The sequence below is a fragment of the Serinus canaria genome, chromosome 3, assembly GCF_022539315.1.
Source record: "Serinus canaria isolate serCan28SL12 chromosome 3, serCan2020, whole genome shotgun sequence".
In the NCBI taxonomy this organism is placed as follows: Eukaryota; Metazoa; Chordata; class Aves; order Passeriformes; family Fringillidae; genus Serinus; species Serinus canaria.
The window spans coordinates 83937606-83964495 of record NC_066316.1 but is presented as its reverse complement, the minus strand read 5'-3'; positions in this window follow the sequence as shown (position 1 = coordinate 83964495).

The window sequence follows — 26890 nt, the reverse complement described above, 5'->3', positions numbered from 1 at the left end:
TATAGCTTCTGTGGAAGTGAGCAATCTCCAGCGAAAGCTTAACACATCGTCCCATTTCCTCTGTTGGAAGGGAGTCTCCCAGCCCATGCTCTGAACAAACAGAGTCCTGGAGCCAGCCCACAGACAGTGTTTACAGAAACAGCAACATCACCAATAGGACAGATTTGGATGCAGCAGTACTTTTTTTCCATGAAAACGTAGTAAATTCAGCATTAGTCAAATGCTGATACATTTTTTTTTTTTTTAGCTATTTCATATGGAGGCTTCCTGAAAAAACACATCTTTTTTACTGTGGTTAAAATAAATCTTATGCTGAACAATGGAACTGAGGGGTACCAATTTAGCAGCAGTTCTGTATTTCCATCCCCACCTGTCCTCTTGCTGCCTAACTTCCATATGTGCACAGGAGGGGCCTAAGTCATGCCAGTAGAAAATAAAGGAACACTTTTTTTCTTGTGGGATTTGCATTTTTTAAATGCACTGAAAACTTCAGACTACCCAAACTTTGTGAAAATATGAAGGCAGAGTACCTAAACTACTTACAAAAGTTCTGGACCATCTGTAATTCTTCCTACATGGACTTTGACAATCTTATTTAATTAGTATCAACCTTCCACCACTAAGCATGCTGCTAAGTATTAGTCTATTTTTATTTTATTTATTTTAAGGAAGTGGAACAATACAGCGATCATCAAAAATAGTACATCAAATAGTACATGCTGTACCCTGTACTTAAACAAATAAATACAGAAATCTATAATCCAAGGGTAGGATATATAAATATAAACTTTCATTTTCACAGAGTTCATGAGAATTATAACCTTTGGAAAACCCAGTCTATCTTGTAATTGAAGTGGTTTCAATCTCACAGTTACTAACACAGGAATGGAACAAAAAGCTGCTCTCAGCATTCATTTTGCCAACAAATCAAACTTGTCACATCATATGGTCAGTGTATAAGACAAGGCAAACAAGCACAAGAGAAAAAGGCACCACATTTTTTTCTTGTTTCTACCTCACTTCCAGTCCTACAAACTGCCTGGTGACTATGAGAGACACAGCTGATATGAAGCAAGAGGTGAAGAAGTGTCAGTTAGAGAAAATATGAAAATTTTCATATTGGCTCCATCCAAGAAGCAGGAAGCAAGAAACTTGAGGGTCAGCTGCATAAGATAAGGGCAGAGATAGGCTCCAGCACACAAATTTTTTAAGCAAATGGCTTGGCAACAGAAATAATATCTTAAAAAGTTTCTGTGCCCAATGCCTCCCACATTGAAGTGGAAAAATCTCATCCTGTTCCCCTCTTCAGGGCTGTGAATCGTGCTAACATGGAATGGTGCTACTCACATCCAGATCTTCTCTCTGTACAAAAATGAGCAGGCTACTTCTAAGAAAACCTAATTTGCAAGAAATCTCGTCTAGACCCAACCAATTTTCTTTCACAGGTCTTAAACCACCAGGAAATCTAAACTGCTGCATAGGAAAATAGTAAGGTAAAATACAATTTAAATAAATAAAGCAACTGCATGCAGTTCTGTCTGTGCCCTTTCTGGCAAAAGATGAGGGCAGGCAGCTAGTATTTCAGACAGACCCCATATTACTTCCTGACCAAGCTAAGTAAAAGCCTGCCAAGTATTAAAGGGAGAAGAAAGGGATGTAAGCAGCTTGGGTACTTCCTTTCTAGAGATATTTTTTAACAGCACTGCAATTCTGTGGGTCTTACTGAGGGAACTGATGTGTTAGGCAGAGTTCAGCGACATCCTGATTTCATCTTCTGTTCTGAACACAAGCCCAGAGAGGGCTGATGGCAAGTGGCACACAGGCTGTTTGTTACGAGGCTATGTAAAATAGTGAGAACACCTTGTAATGTTGATTAAAAAACCATGATGACTACTTTCTCCCCTAGCCTGACTTATGTTTCTAGCTAGAAATACTCTACTTTCTCTTTGAGGCTGCAGCAACTGACCTTTGCCTGCCCACAGCCCCAGCGGGCTGCACAAACTGCACTGAGGCTACCACCGGACGGTATCAGAAATGATTCTGTCATCACCATTAGACACTTCAGCAGAGACCAAATCCCAAATTTTAGAAGCATGGTAATATATACACCCTCTTCATAACAAAAAAATCTGTCCTGGTGCTGCTCATGCCAGTGCAAGGAAACTTTGTTCCCTAGAGCTCTGCGAAGTGACACCTCCCACCAATGCAAGAGCAGTGCCAAGACATGCTAAAACGGGAACCAAAGAGGAAATTGAAAGTTAAGTCAGGTTCAGATTTAATTTTTTAAACAAAAAGTCCTTCATTCTGAAGTGGTAAATATGGAAGTGAAGATTAAATGATGTTCAATTTTATGACACGTGTCTTCAAATTCTTTGGAAAGGTAGAAAGTTGACACAAATCTTCTGCAATAGAATTTATTGTAACAGTCATTTCTGTGAGAAGATCTGAAACCACATACCTCATTTTCTAAAATGCAAATATTAAGTTTAAAGTGTCTGGAGGCTTAAAATAACAGCAGATATAAACTACAGTTAAAACCTGTAATATATACTAGCCTCAAAGCATAACTGCATTCAAAGATACATTAGTTACATTTTTAGTCAGCTCAAAGAAAGATTTGAAATTATGTCCCACCATCCGATATTTCTCTGCTAGGAGAAAAGTGGTTCCACAAATCTATTCCACCAAAATAAAGAGTATTAGCAACATAAGCCAAAATGCAATGCAATCAAAGTGATGATTTATGCTTGTAATGAAAACAGAGTATATATATCTTCAGATGTTCTTCTCAGTAGAAAACTGATATTCTGCAAGATACTCTGTAAGAGTTCAAGAAATTCAGTGCAAACTACTTCTTAATATATGATGGATGTCACAACTGATTTTAGTTCATGATGCAATTTTAGCACATGCTGTTTCTACTCGTATACTTCACACAAGTTTGCTGCAACCACAGAAACATCTTCGAAAAGTTAAAAACTACTTCTAAAGCAAAAGTGCTTTACCTGTACATGTTCTACTAGGAGCTGCTCAATCTCTAGGAAGAAAGATACCTCACCAGAATCCAAAACAGAGACCAGACTTTCTACAGATGCAATTAGGAGCATTTTCTTGTTCTATAGCTTTCATGGAGGAGAATGTATATGACACTACCTTTAAGTCAATACCTCCAGCAACTGTAGTCTGCCATCAGCTCAGAAAACTTTTCTGCAAGAGAAGCACTGACAATGATATGACCAAGTCCAATCACCCATGTCCCACAGCATCAGAGAGTAAGTGCCAGAAGTCTGAAGGACTTAAAGCACCAACACTCTTTCTGGAAATATTTTAAATCTGTTTTAGCTATGAGTACACTTACATAGTCAAGAGGAGCTGTAGACAATAAGTACTTGTTAACACAAGGCAAACAGCGTGCATCTCAAGGAGAGTAACCAGGCAGGGATATCTAAGCTTCAGCCCACTGTGCAACCATCTTCACAAACATCAAACATTCAGTTGGCAGGGGAGAAAACTGACATATATAATCACAGAAAAGTGGTAGACAGGCTTAGACTTGGGTCCAGCCAACACTAGTGCAAGGAAGATGTTTTCATACCTTTATTACATGCTTGCAGGTTTTTGCCTGTGTCTTAAGAGAAGCACTTATACCTTCTTCCCCTCAATCTATGTCCACTTGGCAGTATAAGGCTGAACTAGTCTTATATCAGTGATACTGACAGAAGATTTGAAACATTCCAAAAAAACCACTGTTCTCATAAGCAGCAACTGCAAAATGCCTGAGGCAGAAATGTTTCAAGTTCCAAATTTTAATTATTCAAACTCTGTACTGAAATACTCACGTTCTCCTCTTCCTAAAGCTACCACTTTAATTCCATTTTACTAATGTGAAAAAACCTGCAGATCTTCGTCATGAGGAAGAGAATGCTCAGATTAGGAAACTTGCATGCTTTTTTCACTATAGGTTTGCATCTCCTTTATGATCGGATTTTAAGCTCAGCACACTGACATGGAAGGAAATGTAACAGAAAAAAAAAGGTCTTTTAACATAGCTGCTATCTGCAGTCAGTTCCTCCCAGGAATGAAACACCCAACCTTCCAGGACAGCACCAGATATATTTGTATAAAATATCTTTGTGATAGAAATGAACAAAAGAACAACAAGGCTTCTTTACAGATTTCCTCATACAAGACACGAAATCCTTCTGTATAGATAGTTGCTATGGTGCAGACTTAAGGGGGAAAAGAGGGGAGATCAGACTTCTTGTTTACAGGTTTCTAGTATGCTCCACTTGATCCATCTTGAAATTGAAACCCTTTAGCTTCCTGTCTTAAGGCTGTCAGATAGTGGAGAACAAACACAGTGTTAGTAACTTCACAAAGCCCCCACATGTTCTGCACAGAGCTACAGAAAAACATCCATGTGGATTAGGCCACAGACAGGAGGGACAATATAGTTTCAAAGAGAACAGAAGCCATACTAAATCCTGAAAGACTTATTCAAGGGAAAAGATACTTACTCTAGGAATGAAATGCCAGATTATCTCTGAATATTGTCAACACTTCACCACAATGTAACACTGCATGGAACTATTTAAAAATACACCATTTTGACATTCTCAGGCAAAATCCTGATTCTTTTGAGAACTTCTTACACAGGTTTTATCCCAGCAGGTATGCCTGTCTATTTACAGATTTAAGAAGACAAAAGACACTTAGGGTAGGATTAAACTTGCAGTAAGACACCTAAACCTCTACATTCAAAAAGCCCACAGAGAAATTCAGCTTACACTACAGCAGACATTTGGGGTCTAATTTAGGTACCTAGACATAGGTAAGTGCTGTCAGTTTAAATGCTTGGCAGTTTCACCTCAGTTCCAGTTGTCTCTCGTGTAAACCTTGTATCTATCGGCATGATGCAATTTTTACCAAGGCTTCAGAGATCCTAGCTAGAGTCCTACCTAGTTCAGACATGTGACCAGAGGGCTACTATCCAGGCCCCAATGCCTCTGCCAAGGGCATTGTACAGACAGTATAGAAACTTGGTGCAAAAGTACAAAACTTAAATGTCCTTCATCAATCATGAACAGAATGCATTCTTTATTCTTTTGATAATTGATAAGAATAGCTTATAGCTATTCCGATAGCTCATAGCTATCACTTGGTGAATACTCCGGCTGCTCTTTACTGTGGTTTGGAGACTAAGCAAGAGATTTAGCCTTTGCAGTTACTTCTTTAGGGTCCCATGTTTTAAAGAAGTTGCCAAATGTAATTTCTTCCCTAGATCCCTTAGTCACTTGCCAGAAGATTAGACCAGAACCTTTCTGGCCAAAACCTTCTATTTAATCTGTCTGCATGAACTGCCTTAACCAACTTTTTTCCAGTATGGTGTAAAAAACCCACCCATACAGAACAGTTCAGTTCTCCCATTCAGTCAGTGACCAGTCTGGTTCTGTCGTATATTGTGCTGCCACTAAACATCCAGGGTGAGGTAGAAGCAACTACCCAATCGAGAATAATTCCAAGGTTTAGGAAATAAATGATGCAGTGCTTCTTAAAAAAGTACAAAATTCCCTTCATGGACAGAGATGCCTTTAAAAACCTCCAGAGGGAGATCCTGTCTAATTTTTAGCATTTAAATTGCTTTGAACATCCATCTTAGGCATCATCAGTGACACCACCAGCATCTTGCTACAGCTGGAATATTCAGCTCAGTCAGATCAGGAATTCAAAACTCAGAAACAAAAAGAAAAGGAAACAAGGCCTGTGACAATTTTCAAATACTACGGCAGTTTTCTTGTGCTCTTTAGACTGCCACTGATTTATCCCCTGCCCCCAGTGTTTGTTTGCCTAATCTATTTCTCTTTCTTTACCTGCTTACTGTTTGCACAAAGTGTAAAAATATTATTTTCCATATTGTCACATATGCCTGGAAAATTTAATGCCCCAAACCATTTACTCCCCACTGTTAGCAAACAGCCCAAACTGAAACAGTAACACCTAATCTGTATTTGTGCTATACCACAAGCACCACTAGAAATTTGAAAAAGAAAAAAATAATACACTGGAGGGTACTGGCCTAGACTTCTTTCCTCTTTTTTTTTTTTTTGGTTCTTCCATTTTCTGGGCTTTGTTTCCATGCAAAGACATTAATCTGCTGGCTGTCAACCCAGAAGCCCTCCTGACTATGTTCTGCCAACAGAAATCAGACCTTTACTAAGGCCAGACTGGGATAGAACAACTACTAAGTTTTAAACAGTGGAGAAAGCATTGTCCCTTCATAATTACAGGCACCCCTTCCCATTTATTTAACAAGCATCAGAATGATTCCGCTAATGTAGCTTTATTCCACTTCTCACATCTTAGAGATAAGGGATACTGTGCAAGAAAGGCATCCAAGTGCTTCTATAGCTATATTCCTTACACACAACCTACCCAATAGTAAGAATATTTAGGAGAGTCACATAGTTCCCATGGAGAGAGAGCTGAGATCTTGTCAGATTCTATTCCAAATCTACTGAAAACAGAGGAGCTTTTGCCAAGTCAATTTTGGCAAGTGTTTCTAGCATTATCTTGTCTTGCCAAACAGCATTTAGATTTTGCTGAACTTATTTACTTGTTCAGTATTCTCAGAGAAGTGGAACTATTTATTGCTGGAGAGAATTTGGCTTACTTTGAAGACCTGGAACAACATTTAAAAGATGAATCAGAAACTGACTAAAAGAATCTGATCTGTTAACCTCAACTCATAGCAATAGAGCATGCTCAGTGTTTGAAGTAATCCATAGTGCAGCTACTTCAGGTCTGAGACCAGCCAACTCTGAACTCTAAAATGACACTTTTAACACGCTGTTTTTATATAGCTAAGTTCTATCCCTCTCAAAAATACCATCCAACACAAGCTGTAAGATGATGCTGACAATTCTCTTTAGGGGTCAAAAGAGCACAACTATGTTTTATGGAAAAAAACCCAACCCATTAGCATTCTCTCTCTGCATGGAGATGAATCCTCTGAAGGCTTGATTTTCAGAAGACATCAAGCATCCAGTCTCTCTCTCTCTCAGACACAAAGGTACACCTCTTTAGGACACTCGAACTTAAAGGCTGATCCCTCTCATGCTGTTGTCCACACACTCACTCCCCACAGAGCCAGTCAGTGCTCTGCTTCCACCCTGTCAGTGAGGCACGCAGGAATGCTTTTGATCAGATGCATCAGAGGTACACTGGTGACATATTTTGCCTGACAGAGTCATGCTCTACTGCTCAACACAGAAAACTGACTGAAGATATTTAAGTATTTCAAAAATGTTATCTGCAGCACTTGTTTTCAAGTTTTTGGTACTGTTTCTCCCATGCTTGTCCATTCCACATTTTCAGCTTTACTAGCTCATTTTTTCTCTCTTTTTTTTTTTTTTCTTTGCAAAGCCAGACATTCATTCTTCATGCCTCCCTCTATTCCCCCATTTCCTGACACTGCCACTGCATTGCAATAGACAGTAACCTTGCCTTCCCTTTTCCAAAACAGAAGCAATGTCGTAGGTCATAACCACGGTTCACCTATCCTCAAAGTACATTCCGCCTTGAAAAAAGTACAAAATACCACTTAGTCTTACATAGTGTCAGTTTTCTAACTCCTCACTGTTATAATTCAGCCTGGAGGATATGTAAACATGCCCTACACTTCTGGTTTCTGAACCTGTACATGTATGTATTTTGGTGGTATTCAAGGTGACCGGTACCACCTTGCTTCCTAAGAGACACAAGCAACCTAACATATGACCTGTTCCCATTTTCATTGTACCTTTCCAATATTTAATTCACTTGTAAGCTAACAGGAATAACTGAGGATTTCTCTAGAGAAAAAAAACAAAACAAGAGGAAAAAAAAGAATCAAATCCTACCACTCTCCACCCCAGGGAAACATACCACTCAGTGACTATTCTTCATTGATTGTTCTAAATCTGTTGACCAGATACATCATATCTAGACTTTTTACTATTTCAATTTTTTCTATCAGGATGCTTGGGCTGCCAAACCCAGTATCATGGAATATATCACAAAGGCTAGTGCTTGTATGAGGCTACCAATCTACCTGATTTAACATGAAATAAAAAACTGAAAATGTAACAAGTGAGTTCCATTTCCTGGCAGGATCTACTCAACTTACATACTTTGGTCCAAGTCCCATTTCAGTATTTCTGTCCAAAACCTTGTCTATATGTCTATGTTGACCATGTCAACCAAGTATATAAGAAGTCATAAACTCTACTCACCCGGTTAAACTCTGGTACAATTTAGTTTCCACCTGTAATCTGGAGTACACTAATTTCAGATTACCAATCCACAGAGGTTTTTTTGTATTACTGCTCTCCAATTCCTTGATACAAGTTACTGGCATCTTCTAAGCTATGTCCTATTTTAATAGCTGTTGTTAAACATTCTTCTGGATTGCTAAAGCTGAAAGAATGCCATCAACATTTGTATCTGACTACGCCTCAGCTTTTTAACCACAAACCTGACAAGTCTATAGAGTATTGTCTTTAAGCACTACTATATAATTTGGACTTCCACCTGATCATGAACACTCACATTAAAATCCTTTTGTGTCTAATAAAAGTCTTTCCTTCTTTTTCTGACTGTCCAGCTGTCCTGCCTCCATCCATGACATTTTCTTACTAATTTTATACATTGCTTCATTATCTGCTAATTTATATTCATGGAATAAAAGCTGACAGACATCTATTTAGGGATTTCTTGTGGCAGGAGGAAGGGAAAGAATATTTTAAAGCATCGTTTCCACCTCTATCCTCTGAAATTTTATCTTTGCTATCTCTCTTGGTTATGGATTTTTCCACGACTAATAAGATTTTTGTAAGCCATTCAAAAGTGCTACACTTTTTCAGTTCATATTTCATCTTTCCCCTTGTGTTCAAAAGCTTTCTACCTTTTGAATTTCTTCCTTTGAGGAAAAGATATTGAATTCATCTGACTACAAACAGACTTCTATGAGCACAGATAGGGTACACCTGAGATAGTTATCCCAGACTGACTTTGAAGCTAAGGGAGAGAAACAAGCAGAGCAATTGAGGACAAGTTATCCCATTCCTACATATAAAATTGTCATGTAAAAGGGCCTCTTATCCATTAATGTAAGCCTAGAACAGTGCAGCTCAGATATATTTAACTGCAGCACAGCTGTAATAAGTTCAACAATATGAATGCTTATCATAGGTATTTCCTACCAATTTTCATGAACAATTAGAATCCCACAGAGTATTCAAAGCTAATAAAAACCACACTAACCCACTGTGGGACAGAAAAATTACACGTCCAGTGGACTTCCACCTTAAGACACAACCATACTTATTTTTAAAATGTCAAAAATTCCTAGTAGTTTCTTTGTGAAGAAACTTTTATATTCATAAAATAAGCATTTCTGAGGTACTTCACTGATTCACAGATACCTGCATTATTGCTAAGAACTGTACATCTGCAGGGTCATAGTCCTGGGCCTCATCTAACAAGCTCTGCAGAATATATACAGCCATTTCAAGTAAGTCTGACCTGTGTCTTTCAAGCATTTCTGAAGATGCTTCTGTACATTCAAGTTTCTCTAAGAAGAACTGGAGAAGGTTTACCAGATAGGTCATTGTGCTAATTCTGCAGAGCCATGCTGCTTTATATGCTCTTCCCTCTGCTCCTAGTTGCCCTGTAAATCTAGGACCTAAGCCAGTTTCCTTGCTTTCACTGCACTACATAGAAGCTCCAATTACTGGCTGGAGTATCTTAAGGGACAGCACTACTCAAATGGAAGACCAAAACCCCTCATAGCAGGTATGATTTCAAGGAGATACCAAGTAAATGTGTCTCACATAGGCTTTCTGCCATTTCATCACTGATTAGTTTAAGCTGTCCAAAACCCCTCTGTAAGTTTTGAAAACCTTTCAGGAAGTTGATGAGGAACATTTATAGTTAGAGAATTAATCCCTGCTATGAATCCCAGATTCACATCAGATATCTAGAAAGGCTTTAAGGTTACATAGCTTTTAACCATCAAAATAGAGGAACTTCAAAGATCATTCTAGCCTCCATAAATTAAATTGCTGAGATACTAATAAGATCTTTGCTCTAAAGGAAAAGCAGCATTTGTATATAATGCAGGCAGACTAAGTATTCAGCTGCTTTATTTTTTTAAGCCCCTAATTTCTGAGCAAGAACTTCAGATAAGCACATATTCCATTGGATAATGTCATCAACTACAGGCAGAATGCTAGCAACTAATTGTATTAAGAAATTCTAGAACACAAAGCTGGTTTGCTCTGCACAGCATGCATGTCTAGGCAATGGGTAGGAAAAAAACCAAGCCATTTGCACAGCTTTCTTTACCTCCTTCTTCTCCTCCTTCCATGATACAGGTGTGTGTGTGTATACACATATGGACACAAATACTAATAAAAATACAAGGCAGAGTATATCAGCCTTGCATAGTGGAACTTCTTAATACAGTTAGTTTCAAACACACACATATATATATATATGTAAAATAAAGGAATACTAAGGATAGACAACTTGTTATGCAGAATGGTGAAAATCATTTTGGAGGAGGTAAAATGTTTTCACTGTTCTGCACAGAACAAAGCAGCTTCCCCAGAAATAGGAGCACACATCAGAAATGCAGCTATCAACTCTGCAAAGTCAACACTGCAATATGAAAATATGAATCCTATTCTCTAAGTACACAGAAAGTGAGGAGGGCAAGAGGAAAAAGAATACTATAAACACTACTGTAAGAACATCTGTTAACAGCCTATGGACTTCAGCAGAGTACACAAATGCTTCCCAAACCTTTTAGTACAATAAAGTGGTTAAAAAGGTTGTTGACTGATTAACCTTTTATTTCTGAGACCAAGGAAAAAGGTTTGAAAAGGATTGAAAAAGTTCAGGTCCATAATGGAGAATAACAGCATTACAGAACAACTGGATGCAGGAGTTATTTCATGTGCAGGCTGTGATGAAGACAAAAGCAAGCAGTTTAAGTTGCATCTAATGAATAAAGGTCAGCCAAGGAAAGGCAAAGAGATGAGTGATATGGTGAAAGCAAAAAAACATGAGATCTCTGCACAGCATCCTGGAGAGCTAAAAGCAAGTCCTCTGTCCCTACACAAGAAGAGTTAAAAAAGGAGTGCAATGAAGAAGACAGAATGGCTCAGAGCTCCTCCAGGTCGATGCTCAAAGACCTGCTACTGACTGAAATACACCTGGATGTCCAAAGGAGATTGAAAAAAAACTGCTCTGAGCAATATCCATCTCTTCCACTGTCAGTCTTGCCTTGCTACAGGCAGAAGTTCTTGAATTAAATTTCTATGCTCTGCATTATGAAAGGAGGTATGAATTTAATCAAAGGATGTACAAGGAAGGGGGGGAGAAAAAAATACTTCAGCAACACAAGACAAAGTTGCAGAAAGTATTTCCAATTTATTCAGAAAGTATTTCCAATTTATTCACAAGAAAAATCCAAGTGCCAATAACAGGAAGCCTGAATTGGAGGAAAATGCTGGCTATCCATATTAAATTAAGAGATGTATTGTTAAATAAAAGCAGCTATGTTGACATCCACAGCTAAAAAGATGCCTCAAGCTATCATCTGGAAAAACACTATGTCACTGCACGGCACGTGGCTTCCTTCCCATATCCTTTGTTCATTTATTTGTTTCATAATAACTATTTGAAGCTTTAGGAAAAAAACAAAAGAGTCTGTATATGACAATAGAAAAAAATTGTTTTCAATGCATCTTGATCTGTAAATTACTGCTTAAAGGGAAAAAAGTTATATGCCAAACTCAATTCACTTCAACTCAAAAGAATCATACTTTCTAATTCAGATTTTTTCAGTGATACAGGATTAGTTCATCTTTTATTCTGTTTCTAAACAACACAAGCACATTGTTTAATGCCTATTTCACATATAATTAACAAAGAGAACTTCTCAAGAAACAGGGCAATGAAACACTTTTCAAGCAAAGAGTTAAAGCACATATCTAACAATATACAGTTTTGAGTGCAGCTTGAGTAGGAACAGCAGCTCAGTACTGAAAGCTTCCCATTCACATCATCACCTGTATTTTCTTCATAACAAGTGCATATGCAGGCAGTGGGACTGGGCTGTTTCCAACAGCTGCCCTGTCATTTTAAAGATGATTTCCATAAACAGCATGCAGATGTAAATAGCTCTGGTTGACTCTCCTCTTTTACTTCCCTCCTTCCTAGTTGGCAGCCACAACTTCTGCAGAGTCAAAACCAAGACCCCTCAGACAAGACCTGTTCATTTCTTTTAAACAGGGCTGGGGAGTGAAGAAGCTTTTCAAGAATACCTTGTTAATTCCGTAGATGTGTGAAGAGGGCATGACTTGACCTATCCACATCTGAAAGCCAGGGCCTGAAAACAACACCCTGCCTCCTCAGGGAGATGGTGACCTCAACAAGTACCAGGTAAGACAACATACACCAATATTTAAGGTAAGACAGAGCTAGCAGCCAGATGCTATTTCAGACAGAACATAAGGGCCACTGCTCTAACAGTCTTGTATTGGGTTTGCATGGCCAGGTCTTGGTAGCTGTGGAGACTAAAAGGGTGGCTTCTGTGAGAAGCTGCCAGATGGTTGCCCCATGTCTGGCAAAGCCAATGGCAGCCAGACCCACTGCTGGCCAAGACCGAGCCAGTCTGAGAAGGTAGTAGTGCCCCATGATAACATATTTAAGAACGAAAGGAAGTTATTGTGAAAAAATAATTTGGCTCAAAGTAGAAAGGAGTGAGAATATGTGAGAGGAACACTATGCAAACACCAAGGTCAGTGGAGAAGGAGAGGGAGAAGGTGCTCTAGGCACTGGAGCAGAGATTCTCCTGCACTCTGTGGGGATGCCGAGATTCACCTGCAGCTCATGGAGAAGACCCACACCTGAGCAGGTGGAAGCCCAAAAGATGGTATGACCCTGCTGGAAGTCTGTGCTGGAGTAGGCTCCTGGTAAGGACCCACAGACCCATGGAGAGAGAAGCCCAGGCTGGAGCAGGTTTCCTGGTAGAACTTGTGACACTGTGGGGGATCCACACTGGATCAGGCTGTGCCTGAAGGACTGCAACCTGTGGAAGAGTGACCCATGCTGGAGCAGTTCATGAAGAACTTAAGTCCATGGGAAGGATTCACATTACAGAAGTTCCTGGAGAACTGTCTCCCATGGGAGGGATCCCATGCTTGAGCAGTGGAAAGACTCCCTGAGTATCATCAAGAACAACCTGTGATGAACTGATCATAGCCACCATTCTCCATCTCCCTTTGCCACTGTGGGGGAGGAGGTAGACCCTGGGAAGGATGGAGGAGTGGGGAAAAGGTGCCTTTAGGCTTTGTTTTACTTCTCCTTATTCTGCTCTAATTTTGAATGGTAATAAATTCAGTTAATATCCCCAAGTCAACTCTGTTTTGCCCATGACAATATTTGGCAAGTGATCACTTTCTATCCTTATTTCAACTCATGAACCTTTTGTTTTGTTTTCTTTCTCTGTCCAGTGGTGGAAGGCAGTGATAGAGTGGCTTCCATGGGTGCCTGGCATCCAGACAGGGTCAAACCACCATAAATTCTTCTGAAGTTTAGCTCTAGCAGTTTTTAAGAGGTAGTTGGCAGAAGAGCAGGTTACATGTCTGAAGCTGCTTTTTATGAAGAAAACTCATGTGCATGTAGTGTGATTAGAGAGGCTGAAGAAAACAGTCCCAACATATTACTACATTTTCCAAGAGGAAACATGCTGAACTTTGAGACGGTACGTAATTCAGGAAGAAGAGTAATAGAATGGGTATTGAAAGAATTTCCTGCCAAAGCACAAATATTATCAATATGTAAATCTTCACAGGAGGTACTTAATGCTTTTGATATTAAATACTCTGCCTATGCAAGTCTTTTCCTATTGCTCAATCCTCTTCAAAACTATTGTGAAGCTTTCCAGAGGAGGCGATTATGTCAAGAATCCTCTGCCTAGATGGCATTTCTCAAGTGCATCCAAGTCTCATAAATTTCATTACAAGTTCACTTAGAAAGTTCTCGTGGTTTTCAATAAAGCCAATAGAGCCAGAAAGACTCCTCTAAGCACTTGTTATTTGTTAAACCACAACTCTGTTCATTACTGTTCTACTTTGTCAGCAGCAACACCGACCTCTATCATTCACAAATGTAACCTGACCGTTGCCCGTAATTCCCCTTTTTCTTCAGCCATAAATTCCAAAAATTCAGCTACTTCTACAATCCACGTAAAGCCATACCCTGAGCAACTACCTTGGCCCTGAATTAAATTTGCCATTATTTTAAGTCAAATGCTGTATTTGTTGAATTGTATTTTTCTGACTTCACTACAATCTTTTCAGTGTCACTTAGATCTGCAAGAAAAGGCTTTTGGAAACCTCTGCCCATTTTGCCTGCTCCATCTGCAGAGAAAAAAATCATCAACCTAAATCACAGCTTCATCAGTGTCTGTCCTAATTTCAATTCCATATACTATCCAACTAAACCATCATTTTCAAGAAATTTAAAGCCAAATAAATAAAGAAGATACGTCCTCTGTCTTCCTACATTTTAATTAGCAAGCAACTCACAGCCACTAAAAATGCCCATCCCTCTGCCGTCCTCCTCCCATCTTCTCATGTGACCCCTGCCCACATCATCTAAATTCTGCTTTGATGCCACTGGTCTTGAATCAGACTGTAAATCCTTTTTGGGAGACAGCATACCTTACTATGAAGAAGTGTGCAAGATGATGTACAATGCTAATCCTAAGAGGACCTTCAAGCATTACTGAAATACAATGTAATTTGAACCTGACAAGTATACAAATCTTCACTGAATATTATTTGCAAAAAACAGATCAGTGAAGCTTCTCAAATATAAAATATGGGGGTTTTGACATTGCAGATACTGTTTTACCTACCTATATGACAATAATGTTTTGTAAGAACTTTGACCAGGACAGTAACTCCTTTACAAAAGAAGTCACAAAGTCCAGGAAGTCTTAGGGTATCTGTATCTCATGTGAAATGTAAAGGGACAGAGTAATGTTTAGATTATGTCCTCTCATACTTTGATACAAACATGCACACAAACATATTTGAGAAAAAAGGATACTGACAACAAGAAAAACCAATTAACAAAACAACTCACTTTACCAAAACCATAGATATTTAACACATGCACCAAGCAGATGCATATCTTCTATAGGTTCTCTCAAGAAGGAATTCAGTAGTGCTTTTATTATCAACTTTAATCAGTTATGTGCTACAACCTCACTGCTCTTTTTCTGGTATGATAGCAATTACCCTTGAGTAGTGTACCAATCACATAAATTGTTCTCTGTCTCTTATGGTCATTATTTTAGAAACAGGGTTCACCCACACATATAATTAATTGGCAGGAGCGGAATCTTGAAACTGCCTCAATTGACTTCTACAAAAGTAAGAATCAACTTTTAGCACTTCCTCCTTTTTTTTTTTTTCCCCTCGCAAGGGAGCATGAAGGGGGAAGATCCCTGAACCTCAAACAGCTGAGATGCTATGATACATCAGAAGTAAACCCGGCCACATGAAACTCCCTGACCTCCCCATCATTTTTCAGGGTTGGGCCTCTTCCAGGAAAATTAAATTTTAATATTCCCCCCCCCCCCCCCCATCCCCTACCCCCCCTCTCCAGTTTTGCTAACTGGTGAATTTCTAGTTTCCAGAAGTCCTTTAAGTGATTATTTCCTACAAGGCTTAGCATTTCAAATTCTAAATGAACCATTGGAGAGATGATAAAGATGTGAAATAATCTTGTGAAAACTTTCTAGCAGAGTGTAAAATCAAAGCCAAGCAATCTGTACAAACAAGCAACTCTGAAAACTTAGAACCAAGTTTGCAGTTAAAAATAAAACCTGATTCCATTCTTCTTTCTTCCTAACAGAGATTGGATGATTTATAGACATGAAGACAGACATCACAAGAAAGATTACACAGTATACAGAGAAGCTTAGCCTAATTCGTATGCCTGGGACAAATGAAATAAGAGTTTTAAACAGACAGCTATGTTTTAGGTGTCAAACATTTCTTGACGTCTGTGGCAGTTGGCAGCTGCAAACATCCGACTGAAAGCCCCATCTGCTGCTTCACAGCTTCCAGTCGAGGATGTTTACAGTCGCTCACTGTCAACAGCAATACACATTCCCTGGCTGTTTATTTTATATTATTAACATGCAGAAGCCTCCAAGCAGGTTAGTTAAGATCTACTACAATTTCTGTTGCTGTGTTGCTGCCCACAGATGTACACCGGACTATGTAAATAGTATTTACTAATGAAATAAAGTATAACTTCCAGAGGAACACTTGCAAACAGCCAGGCACATTTTCTATTCAAGCATTACACTTCTAATATTATGTTGCCTGTTTTATATCCAGTAAGAATTAAATAAAGATGTGCAAAAAGAGCAACTTGCTTCCACTGTTGTATTTGTTTTTGTTCTCCAAGAGACTTGACCAATTCTGTCACATTCATATGAAAACCACACTACTCAACAACAAAGTTCACTTATCAGCACAGCAACTAAAGATAGTAACTGACACAAAAATAGAACCAAACCCTTCTTAAGGGCATTTCACTAAAGTATCTGGGATGGCTTCCTTCCCCTCAGAAAAGTGGTTGCAAGGATATTATACAATATTAGAAGTTAGCTTATACAAAATTTGCTTCTAAATAAAACCATGCAAAAACCCCTCCCACCCAGCCCACAGGAGACTGTGGGAAAGAAGGAAGAAGTTGTATAGCAAGCTCTGCAAAGACTTCAATAAAGTTAAAGATTTCTACAAATTATTTGAGCCAACCAGTTGCTGCTACACTTCACATGGAGTTGGCAGAATGGCATTTCTCACCAAATGAAAAAGCCAAGAAGATTTGGCATAACAGCGTCTCAGTTGTACAGTTTTGCTGTTTGTTTTTTGTTCTATCTCCCATTTCCTTATTAAGTTAATGATGGGGAAAATTAAAGATTAATCACTCAACTATTTTTCTGAAGTCATATGAAACCACAGGAGGCAAGCAGAGCGATTATATCGCTCTAATTAGAAGGTGTTTTTCCTTGAAACTTTCTTACCCCCAAATGAAATTACCACACTGTAAAGCAAGTAGGTTATGAAAAGACTGTAGCTGGAACACAGAAGCCTGTGGCGCATTTACTCAAACTGGTAAGTGTGAAGGGATCTCTATAAATCACTTTCAAAACTCAGGGTTATATTTTCTATACTAAGGTTAAGAAAATTACTCTTTCAGGCAGCAGGTGAAAACAAGCAGAATTATGCCAGGGCCTTTCCCTTTATTCAATATAAACTTTGAGCTACTAAAGCCTCCTAGGGAATCACATTTTCTCAATGGGTCAAGTCACTAAGGAAACAAAGCAAACTTTATCAGTGCTGCACAACTCTACATTCCAGGGATTCCTAGCACTTGGCATCTATATACCAGACCAGAGCCACAGGATCCACTCACCCTCTCCTAAGGAGAGCAATCATAACAAGCTATGAAACTCTCAGTAAGGTCCCCAACTTTACACAAAGTTGGCAATATGAGGAGGTAATGGCCTTTCCTGTGTGAGATCAACTGAAGAACAGGACGTAAGAAAATATATTTACTATAACAATACTTTGGAAAAAAAGGAAGAGTTCCTCTCTTGGCCAGTCCCATCTTATTTATCACAAGCCAGCTAAGAAATACATTTAAATCACCTTGTAAAACAATAAATACACATAGACAGTAACAAAAACCAAACCAAAACAAAATGTAAAAAAAAAAAAAAACCCAAACCAAAAAACCCTCAAATGCAAAATACTGATTGCCGAATGGAAGTATTTCAGCCTAATTACACCTACTCATCACACTAAAATTATCATTTCATTTGTAAATATACTGGCCTAATATCCACACCTTAAAGGGGGAAAATGTGGGAAGGCTATAAAATGGAATCAATTAGATTAAGTAAATTATATCAGCAACCATATTCCATTTCACTCCACATATGGCTACCTTTCCATTTTAAAAACACAGATTATATCTGTATCAAAGTCAAAAGAAGGTCAACCTACAACCATGAGGCACACAGTATGGACTGTTATGCAGGAGAAAGCTATGGGTTGTCTTTACCACTCTGATATTTAATTTGTAAAGTATTCTTACAGAGGTGTTTAGTAAGAAAGTGCTCAAGACTCAAATAGCAATCAACGGGACTTGATACATGCTGATCTTGATAAGGTGAAACATACCTCAACAGGTAAAATACAGGTAAGACAAAAGGAACAACATTCAAACATTTTAATGTCTAAATGAATTTATAGCTCATGTCCCAGAAGGAGAAAGGGGTAAACTGGTAGCACTTAAGCCCTGTTCTGTAAATAAAAAAGCTTTCTACTGCTTTTCCTTCGTTCCCCTGAAATTCCTAAGTCAAAAGAATGGATTATTGGTGAAAAAGAAATAACTGCAAAAACAAACAAACAAACAAAGCAACTAAACCAAAACTTGCCACATGCTCCTAGAATTCAACACCAGAAGCTCTACCTTTTCTGTTAACTTCCATATAGACAAGGTGATAGGGTAACTCAGATTAACACTGGAATATCAACAGATGAAAATGCAAATTAAAAGCTAAATAGACTTTGCAGAATCTTAACTCATGGCAATTATTTCCTACGTTGCTTTATAGTTTACATTTTCAAATTTGCTTGTCAAAAACTTTAAGATCATTAAATATGGGAAAATATTATTCCTCCTCTTCCTGTCACTGACAGCACAGGAAGATTAAGCACACATTACTTATATGAACTCAAGTTCACAGCTGTTATGATACAGTATGAGTATCTCCAACTGTTGCAGATGAATCCAATTCTCCCAATTGCATTTGAGCTCTAAAATGCCTGAAGCAGCAGGCTCCTCCTGCACTAAAAAGGCAGTTGCAGACAAGCAGTTGAAATTATGCACCAAACGAGACACAAATCAGCCAAACATTTGGGAATGAGATGTCAAAGCTCTTGGTAAAATCATGAACACATACTGCCTAGTTTTCTTGAGCCTCTTCCCAAAATTCTCTCCTCAATGTCTAATCTTTAAAGACTTTAATCAGCTTCTAATCCACCCAAGTGAATGAAAACTACAGTGCACCTCATTAGCAATATATCTGGTGAAAAAAGCGCAAGAACTTACTTCTTGGATATTAGCTGATCTTACTTCAGTCCCCTTCATAAGATACCCACAACTCCAGGAAGAATTAAATTCTTCGTCCACCAAAGTCTGCTCCTCAGATTTCCAGGAATCTGTATCACATACATGAACAGAAGTTATTGTAATTCCAGAAGTTCAGCAGTTCAGATTGCATAGTTCTCATTGTTAGCACTGTCTGCAAGAAGTCAGATAGCTTCTAACAACCATTATTACAACTGTGTCCTTTTCTGGTATTGTCATTTAAAACTTAGAACGTGTCTAAAGTGACACATTACTGCTGAATGCAGCTGTCTCTCAATTCATGTAGATAAAGGTTAACTGCTAAGGCAGCATAAGGATTCAGAAACAACATTGAAGAATTTAAATTTCCCACCAGAGATAGGCATAATGACTTCTCATTTATTATATTAAGAAATGCACAGATTACACAACCAAGACCAACCACTTACTCAATCTCAGCTTTAACATGATTGCAGAAAAGCACAATCCCCAGAGCCTTTGAGATGGAGAATATTTTCACGCAATCATTCTAGAGGAAGAAGGACATAGAGAACTCCTCGAAGATGGATGAGCAAACAGATACACAAGACAGAACCACAATATTAAGCAAAACTCAAAGAAACAGAGATTGAGAAGAGCATAGAAAAAATATAATAAGGAGAACCAAAGTAAACTAACTTGAAACAGAGGGAAAATACGCACATGACAGTTCTGAAATCTAAGTTACGAGCACACAGCAAAAGCAAAAGAAGTGCAGGATGTATTAATTGAAATGTATATATGCAAAACATATTATTTATCCATTTGCACTCCTGACACCTGTATTTGAACCCATTCTGGATGTGCCACATGAAACAAAGATGCCTTTGAAAAACACACCTCCACCAACCAGCTGCAGCAACAAGTTAAGGCTAAAGAGGAGTATGAGCACTATTTGCTCTGCTATAGCATCAATTAACAGTACAGCGTTGTTTACTCTTCTCCATTTCAGTGTCATGAGGGAAATTCTGTGAAGCCTGCAAACCTTTATTAAGTACTGGTCACAAAGGAAGATGCAACATGTTCAACTGTTCTTTGGTATCAGCTGGCAGAAGTGGGCGACACCCAGGTGGTTCAAAGCATTTCTCTCTCCTTGTCAGCAGAGCCAAGTGCCGTGCCAGCTGCTGTTCCACGAGTGGTGCAGCATCTGGCCTGAAACTGTGCCTAACTATGCATTGCTGTGTCCCCTCCCAGTGCAGAGCTATGGCTTCCCATGTCAGATAAATACAAAGACCACGTACTGAGTCAGCAAAATAATAAAGGGCATATATTAGAACAGGAAACAGTCTCCAATGAAAGTAACTTCTCTTACTTTTATGGGAGAAGCATTGACCAAAGGAGCAGAATGTAACAGATCCCATGCTTAGCAAAGAACATTTACTTTAACAGTGTGTACAAAATACCTACAGCATTGGCAACTCATTCAGCTGCACTGTTCATTTCAAAGGCAAAATACCGCTGCCGTGATAAGCCTCTGGCACAGGGGACACATTACAGTTATGGCACATACCTGAGATCCCTGCACACAGGAGCAGACATATGTTGGGCTGACGAGAACCATGCTAAAGCACAAAATTCTGCCCCAAAATCCTCCCAGAACTTCTAAAAGACCTTCATTCTGTATTTTGCAAACCATCTCCTAACTCACATTTCTTATTTCCTTTATTTGGGACATGTAATTTGTGCTGAAGTCACATCCCTAGGGAACTATTTTATACCCTGCTGTACTCTTGAGAAAAGCAGGGACTTGAACTTCGATTCAGCCCAGTGACTCACACCTCACAAGTTTACCCTCATATTTCCAGTTTCAGGGTCAGTTTGTTAATGCAGGAATCATTTCTGCTTGCCTATAGGTAGGACACTGCACCCATCCCAGACACCCTGCAAACACAGGGAAGGCCATTTTTTACTTCCCATCACCCCTTTTCCTCACTTAAAACTCAAACACAAAATTGGGACATAAAGACTCTCAAAATACTTAACACAATCATAATGTTTGTTCTTCATCTCCAGTAGATCAAAACAAATACAGACTCTGACCACAACACTACTGCAATTTAATGTGCTCCACAGTGAACTGCACAAGCCTCAAATGTTGCAGAAGAGTCTGCAAGGCTTCAGCTTACACATCCTTACCCATGAGGTTGTGCAATGCATTGACTCTTGTCCCAAAGGTACTTGAATATTACCAGAAATTAGTTCTAGATGAAAGAGAACTACGGGGTACTACATGAAGCAAAACATCCACTAAAGGTGTGCAGAAAGCAACTTTATTAAGAACACCATGAAAAACATAACAGCAGCATTTAAAGAACAAAACTAGAGTTCATGTGCAGCAAATGCACTAAACTTTGCACACATACTGAACGGGGCAATACACCTACTCAAGTCCCATTCTTCATTTATTTCCAACTGCCTCCTCTTTTCTTGGGTTTGACCAGGCTTATGAAATGAGGGAACAGAATGAGGCTGAACATCAGTAGTTAAACACTTGCTTGTTCCCACAGTTTGAAATTAAACATTCTGACCTATCAGATAAACTGCTGACATCATACTGACAGGCCCATGAACCTGAATCTTGTTAATGTTATCCTGTATCCTCATCACCGTGAAAAGGTCTCTCCTCCCAACCTTTCAGAAGCAGAAGTTACAAGAGACTAATAAGCACATGACAAAAAAAATGCCCACCAAGTTAAAAGAGAGGCACAATTCAGTCCTACAAAGCAAGGAGAAAGCATTAGACTGACCAGTGAAGCAAGAGAAGAGAAGGCTTACCAGCATAAATGTCCTAGCTAAAACACTGGGGAAGCTCCACAGTGCTCAAAAAACTACTACACAGCAATCAACGCTGACATGCCAAAGAACGCACACACTACAAAGTTCTGCAAGAGGAGAAGGCAGTGACCCTTTCTGGAACAATTGAAATAGAGCTGCATGTGAAAAATGACCAGTGGGAGGAGGGCACAAAGTGAGAAGAAACCCCTACTGATAAACTTAAGGCATTAGAAACTTAGAATTATCCTTCTTCCTCATCTTCACCCCGAAGTTTACAGTATAAGTCACAAAGAGTTACTCTAAATGCTGCCCCCACACAACTTGCCACAAATGCAAACAGCTCGTATAGCTGCATTTTACTCCTGACAGCAGATATAACTGCCTGGAGATTACATAAAAGGAACAGAAAAAGAAACAGGACATATATGAAACCTTTTTCTATTAAAAAAACCCCACTTTTCTGATGGTCAATAGGGAGGAAAATCCCCAGTGGATAAATATAGATTTAGTAGTCAGCTAAAACTCAGAGCTATTTCTTGACAGCTCCAAGAACAGCTCTCAGTTGCTTAGACTCAGAGAAAGTTTATAATCAACTTGCTGCAAAAGCTTTAATTTAGAACATGTGTCACTAAGGAAAAACACTGAAGCAAGACCTGACTTTATTTTTCAAATGTCTTAACAACTAATCCCCTTGGGATTATGTCAGGCATATCACATTAGGATGGCTTGGGCTCACCTTGACCAGTGAGTATGTTAAAATGCAACTGAACCTATGTATGCACTCTTAACACATGCTTCTAAAATTCAAATGGTTACAGAGGAAAAGCATCTGTGGATCTAACACTGATCAAGAACATATTATCATGTGTTTTATTCAACATGAAGTGTCATAGACAGAAGCATTCTTACAGAATAATGTAAAACTTATTTTCCTGCACAAAATTCAATTTGCTGTGGTAGGCTGTTATTGTAAAAGATATATTTATACAGTACAAGTTTTTGGTGCAAAGGATTACATATGCAAATGGTTGAGTTAATAAACTGGAGTTGAGAATGAGCTTTTCCTGTTCCTGTTAGTTTATGGCCCAGTGCTACATTCCTTTCATGCAATGCCATAATCTTCAGAGAATGACTTCACATTATCCTCCTCAGAGTAATCTAGGAATGCAGATAGAAAGAACATCAACCACCACCATCATAACTCTCTCCCTCTTAACCCTCAAGGGTTTAGGTGCCTGATAAAGTTTAAGATATTACTAAAACTTTAAACATCCGTTCTTGGCTGCTACTACCCTCCGAGCACACAGCTTCCTGCCAGTGGGTACTTGTACCAGCACTGAAGCCTTCATAACACTGATTGAATTAATACTGCATGTCCAAACACCACGTGGTTCTCAGATCCCCTGCTCCTCAACTGCTGAAGTGCAAGAATGTGAAAACTTCCAGATCTTTATCCCAACAATAAAATAAGGAGTTAGGGAATACACCAGTTGCACCAGAAACCTTTCTGTACAATACAAACACTAGGACAAGAGGAGTTCAGGTTTAAATCCCCCTCCAGGCCTGTCTCAGCCACAACTCCAAACTTGGCTTTCACTCCCCCACTTGAATGCCTGTGCCCATGTGGTGATGCCATTCATGCTTTGACCACTGCTTTCAACAGGAGAAGCTCAATCCAGGAGCTTCTGCCACCCAGGAGAGGTGATTGAACCACGTTCAAATCACTCCCCCAAATCAGTAAGATGACCCCTTTAGAAAAGGGGACCCTCCTCAAGCATCTCATTCCAGGGCAGTGTTTGCAACTGCAAATAACAAATGGATTGACACCTTCACCTAGCTAGACCCTTAAGACTTAAGCCTCTATAAAAGCTAAGCTGAAGAGCAGATCTCTCTCTACATGTCCTGCTGGTCCCTGAGGCTCTGACTGATGTCCTCTGAGGTGACAGAGGACACCTTGCATGGCCTTTTCCTGCAAGTCCCACAGACAAAGTGGGTGCCAACTCTGGGTTATGGGCATCAGGGCAGCTGCAGGTCAGGCATCTGCACACTCCAGCCCTTAAGCTACCCTGAATAGTTTTCCTCCTCCTTTTGTCAACTGTACAGAAAGTACAGACATACTCTTGGCACATTTATCTTCACTCAGCTTTCCAAAGAATCAGTGAAATGAATCACGTGTGGTACTTGTATCTATTCTAGTAAAATAAACAAAACTCAACCACAGGATCACTTTTTAGTATTCAAAGCACTTGTGTGCTGGTGGACACAGCCCTGACAAAAATATTTGCTCAGATGACAACCTCTCCCTCTGTGGGCTTTAACAGCTCCTACCAACACAATGTCAGGGCAGTTACGTAGCTGCAAATGCACCTTGAACATCACATCTGTCTTCATAGTTCAGGGAAGGGGATTCTAGTACAAAAGCAGCATTGACAAAAAAGCTTAAAAAACTACAACAGCAATGCCAGGTCTCTAACTTTGTAAGCAGATTTATAACTAAGCGCTATTAATTGGTTTTCAATGGTAACAGCAAAGAGCTAATGATGTATTAGGAATCACTGACACTGCATTTAACATTTAGTATTTCCCTCATTTCTCACGAGGCAACAGACTTACAAATTCTTTGTATGACACAAGAGGTCTCAACACACAAAAACTATTAGCCTAATTGGGAAATCTATCCAGAAAGTGAACCCAGTAAAAATTAATATTTACCCAGATCTTTTGATGCGGGCTCATAAGTAATGCTTCCATTCCCTGTATCTGTACAAGTCTGAGTTACAACAAAGCTATGGACAACAGCCATAAAAAGGTAGTATGCATATTAACATGGGTATATTAAGGTTGACTTTAAGACCCAAGTTTTTGAGGGGGAGAGGGGAGTTATCTTCTGCAATCAAACTTTTTAAACTCAGCCTTCTCCATTCAAACAGCTGGCATATAGAAGAGCTTAAAGCACAAAAAGCAAAGTGACCTATTGTGTTTTGACTCAAAGCAGATACAGAAGTAACCTTCAAGGTTACCTTGCCCTATGTGCGGCCTCAGGAAGGAAAAAACCACAGTTTCAGCAAAGGAATTTCTTGCCTGGCTGGAGGCCACACCCGCCACAACAACTGATGGCAGGAAAGCATTTGGATTCACAACTCTACCCGAAGCACCCAGCCGGAGGCGAAGCAAAACTTTCTCATTTTCAGAGAAGAAAAGAAACTCTTGCTCAATAAGTAGCAATTATGCTGCAGAATTTATATGCTGAGCACGGCTGAATGTACGAGCACCAGATCAGTCAACCATAGCTTTAGTGCTTTGAGTATGATTAACAGAATGAACTTTCAAAGGTCAATTAAATGTCAACACATTTTAAAGAGATATTCTTCTTAAGCTGGGGCAATGTGTAACAGTACCTTCCAGAGCTGCTGTGCACTTTCACCTTAAAATTTTACCCATCTTATACTTACATGGGCAGATACAAAGATGATAACTAATTAACCTTTGATAGAAAATAATGGCTATTTACGCTCCTGGCTTTTCTATCGCTAAGCTGTCTTTATTACATGTGTCTAAGCAAGTACACAGAGACACCTGCCCCAAAATTTCATTTCAATTGTTGAGGGTGTGAGCAAAGTCCGAAAAAAAGGAGCAAGAACAGTTCGAAAGTCTAATAACTTACTAAATGAAAACGAGAAGAGGCTTTTGATATGCAATGAATCTGGGGGAGGATGGGGGGGACGGGACCGTAACTGAATTAATTATGAACGCATTAATCATGAATTTAGGCAGCCCAGTGATTTATCTCATCATCTCTAAACACTTCTGAAAATTCAAACTTCAGCTAACTAGCTCAAGACATCTTAAAACAAACGTCAAAAAGCTGAATACTTAGTACGATTCATTTAAGTTACCCCTCAAACCGGATGCTCAAATCGTTAGTTAGAAAGTTTTTTTAAAAAAGAAAAAACAACAAAGTCTTCATCTCAGCACAAACTAAAAAAATCAAAATCCCGACTAAGGCCTCTCAACAGTACCATAATCATTCTGACATGAGCAATATTTATTCAAGACCAGAGCTAGAGAATAATTTGAGAGTTGAGAAAAACCAGCAGAGAGCCACACTGTGCAGACGCCAGGAGAAAATGGGTTGGAGAGTTTTCTTTTCACAAGGGCAGCGGTGGCGGCACTTCTCCACAGGTAGAATTGTAACTCCACGCAATTTCAGGATGAGTTTTTTCGGAGGTTCCCGCTCCGGCCCTGACAGTCCCGCCAGGATTTGGGCCAGGTACCGCGGGGCAGCGCACGGTGACGGCTCTCCCCAGACAGGGAGACAACCAGGGCGGACAACCCTCCAAGTTCCTAAAAAGTTTCCAGAGGCAGGGGCTGCCTGACCCCCACCGGCTCCGCGGGGCCCGCCGGGCACGGCCGCCCGTCCTGCCGCACCTGCGGCCCCGGCCGGAGCCCCGGGAGCTGCGGGCCGAGCGGGAGCGCGGCCCGGCCCGCAGGTGTCCCAGGACCCCCGCCCGCTCCTTACCTGGACGGATCCCGCCCAACTTTCCCACTCTGGGCGAAACTTGCGGCAGACAGCGGACCCACTCCCGACAGCCACCTCTAATCCAGTCCAGTTCAACCCGTCCCGTCCCGTTCCGCCCCAGCCCCCGCCAGCCCGGCCACAAGGGCGGGGAAAGGGGGCGGAGGGAAGCGAACCCGCCCCGCGGCGGGCATTGTACGCCCCCGGAGCGCCCTTCCCAGCGGTTGAGGCGGCGTAAGCTCCTCCTCCCCTCGCCATGTTCTTTGTTTCTGCGGCTTTTCCCGGCCGTTC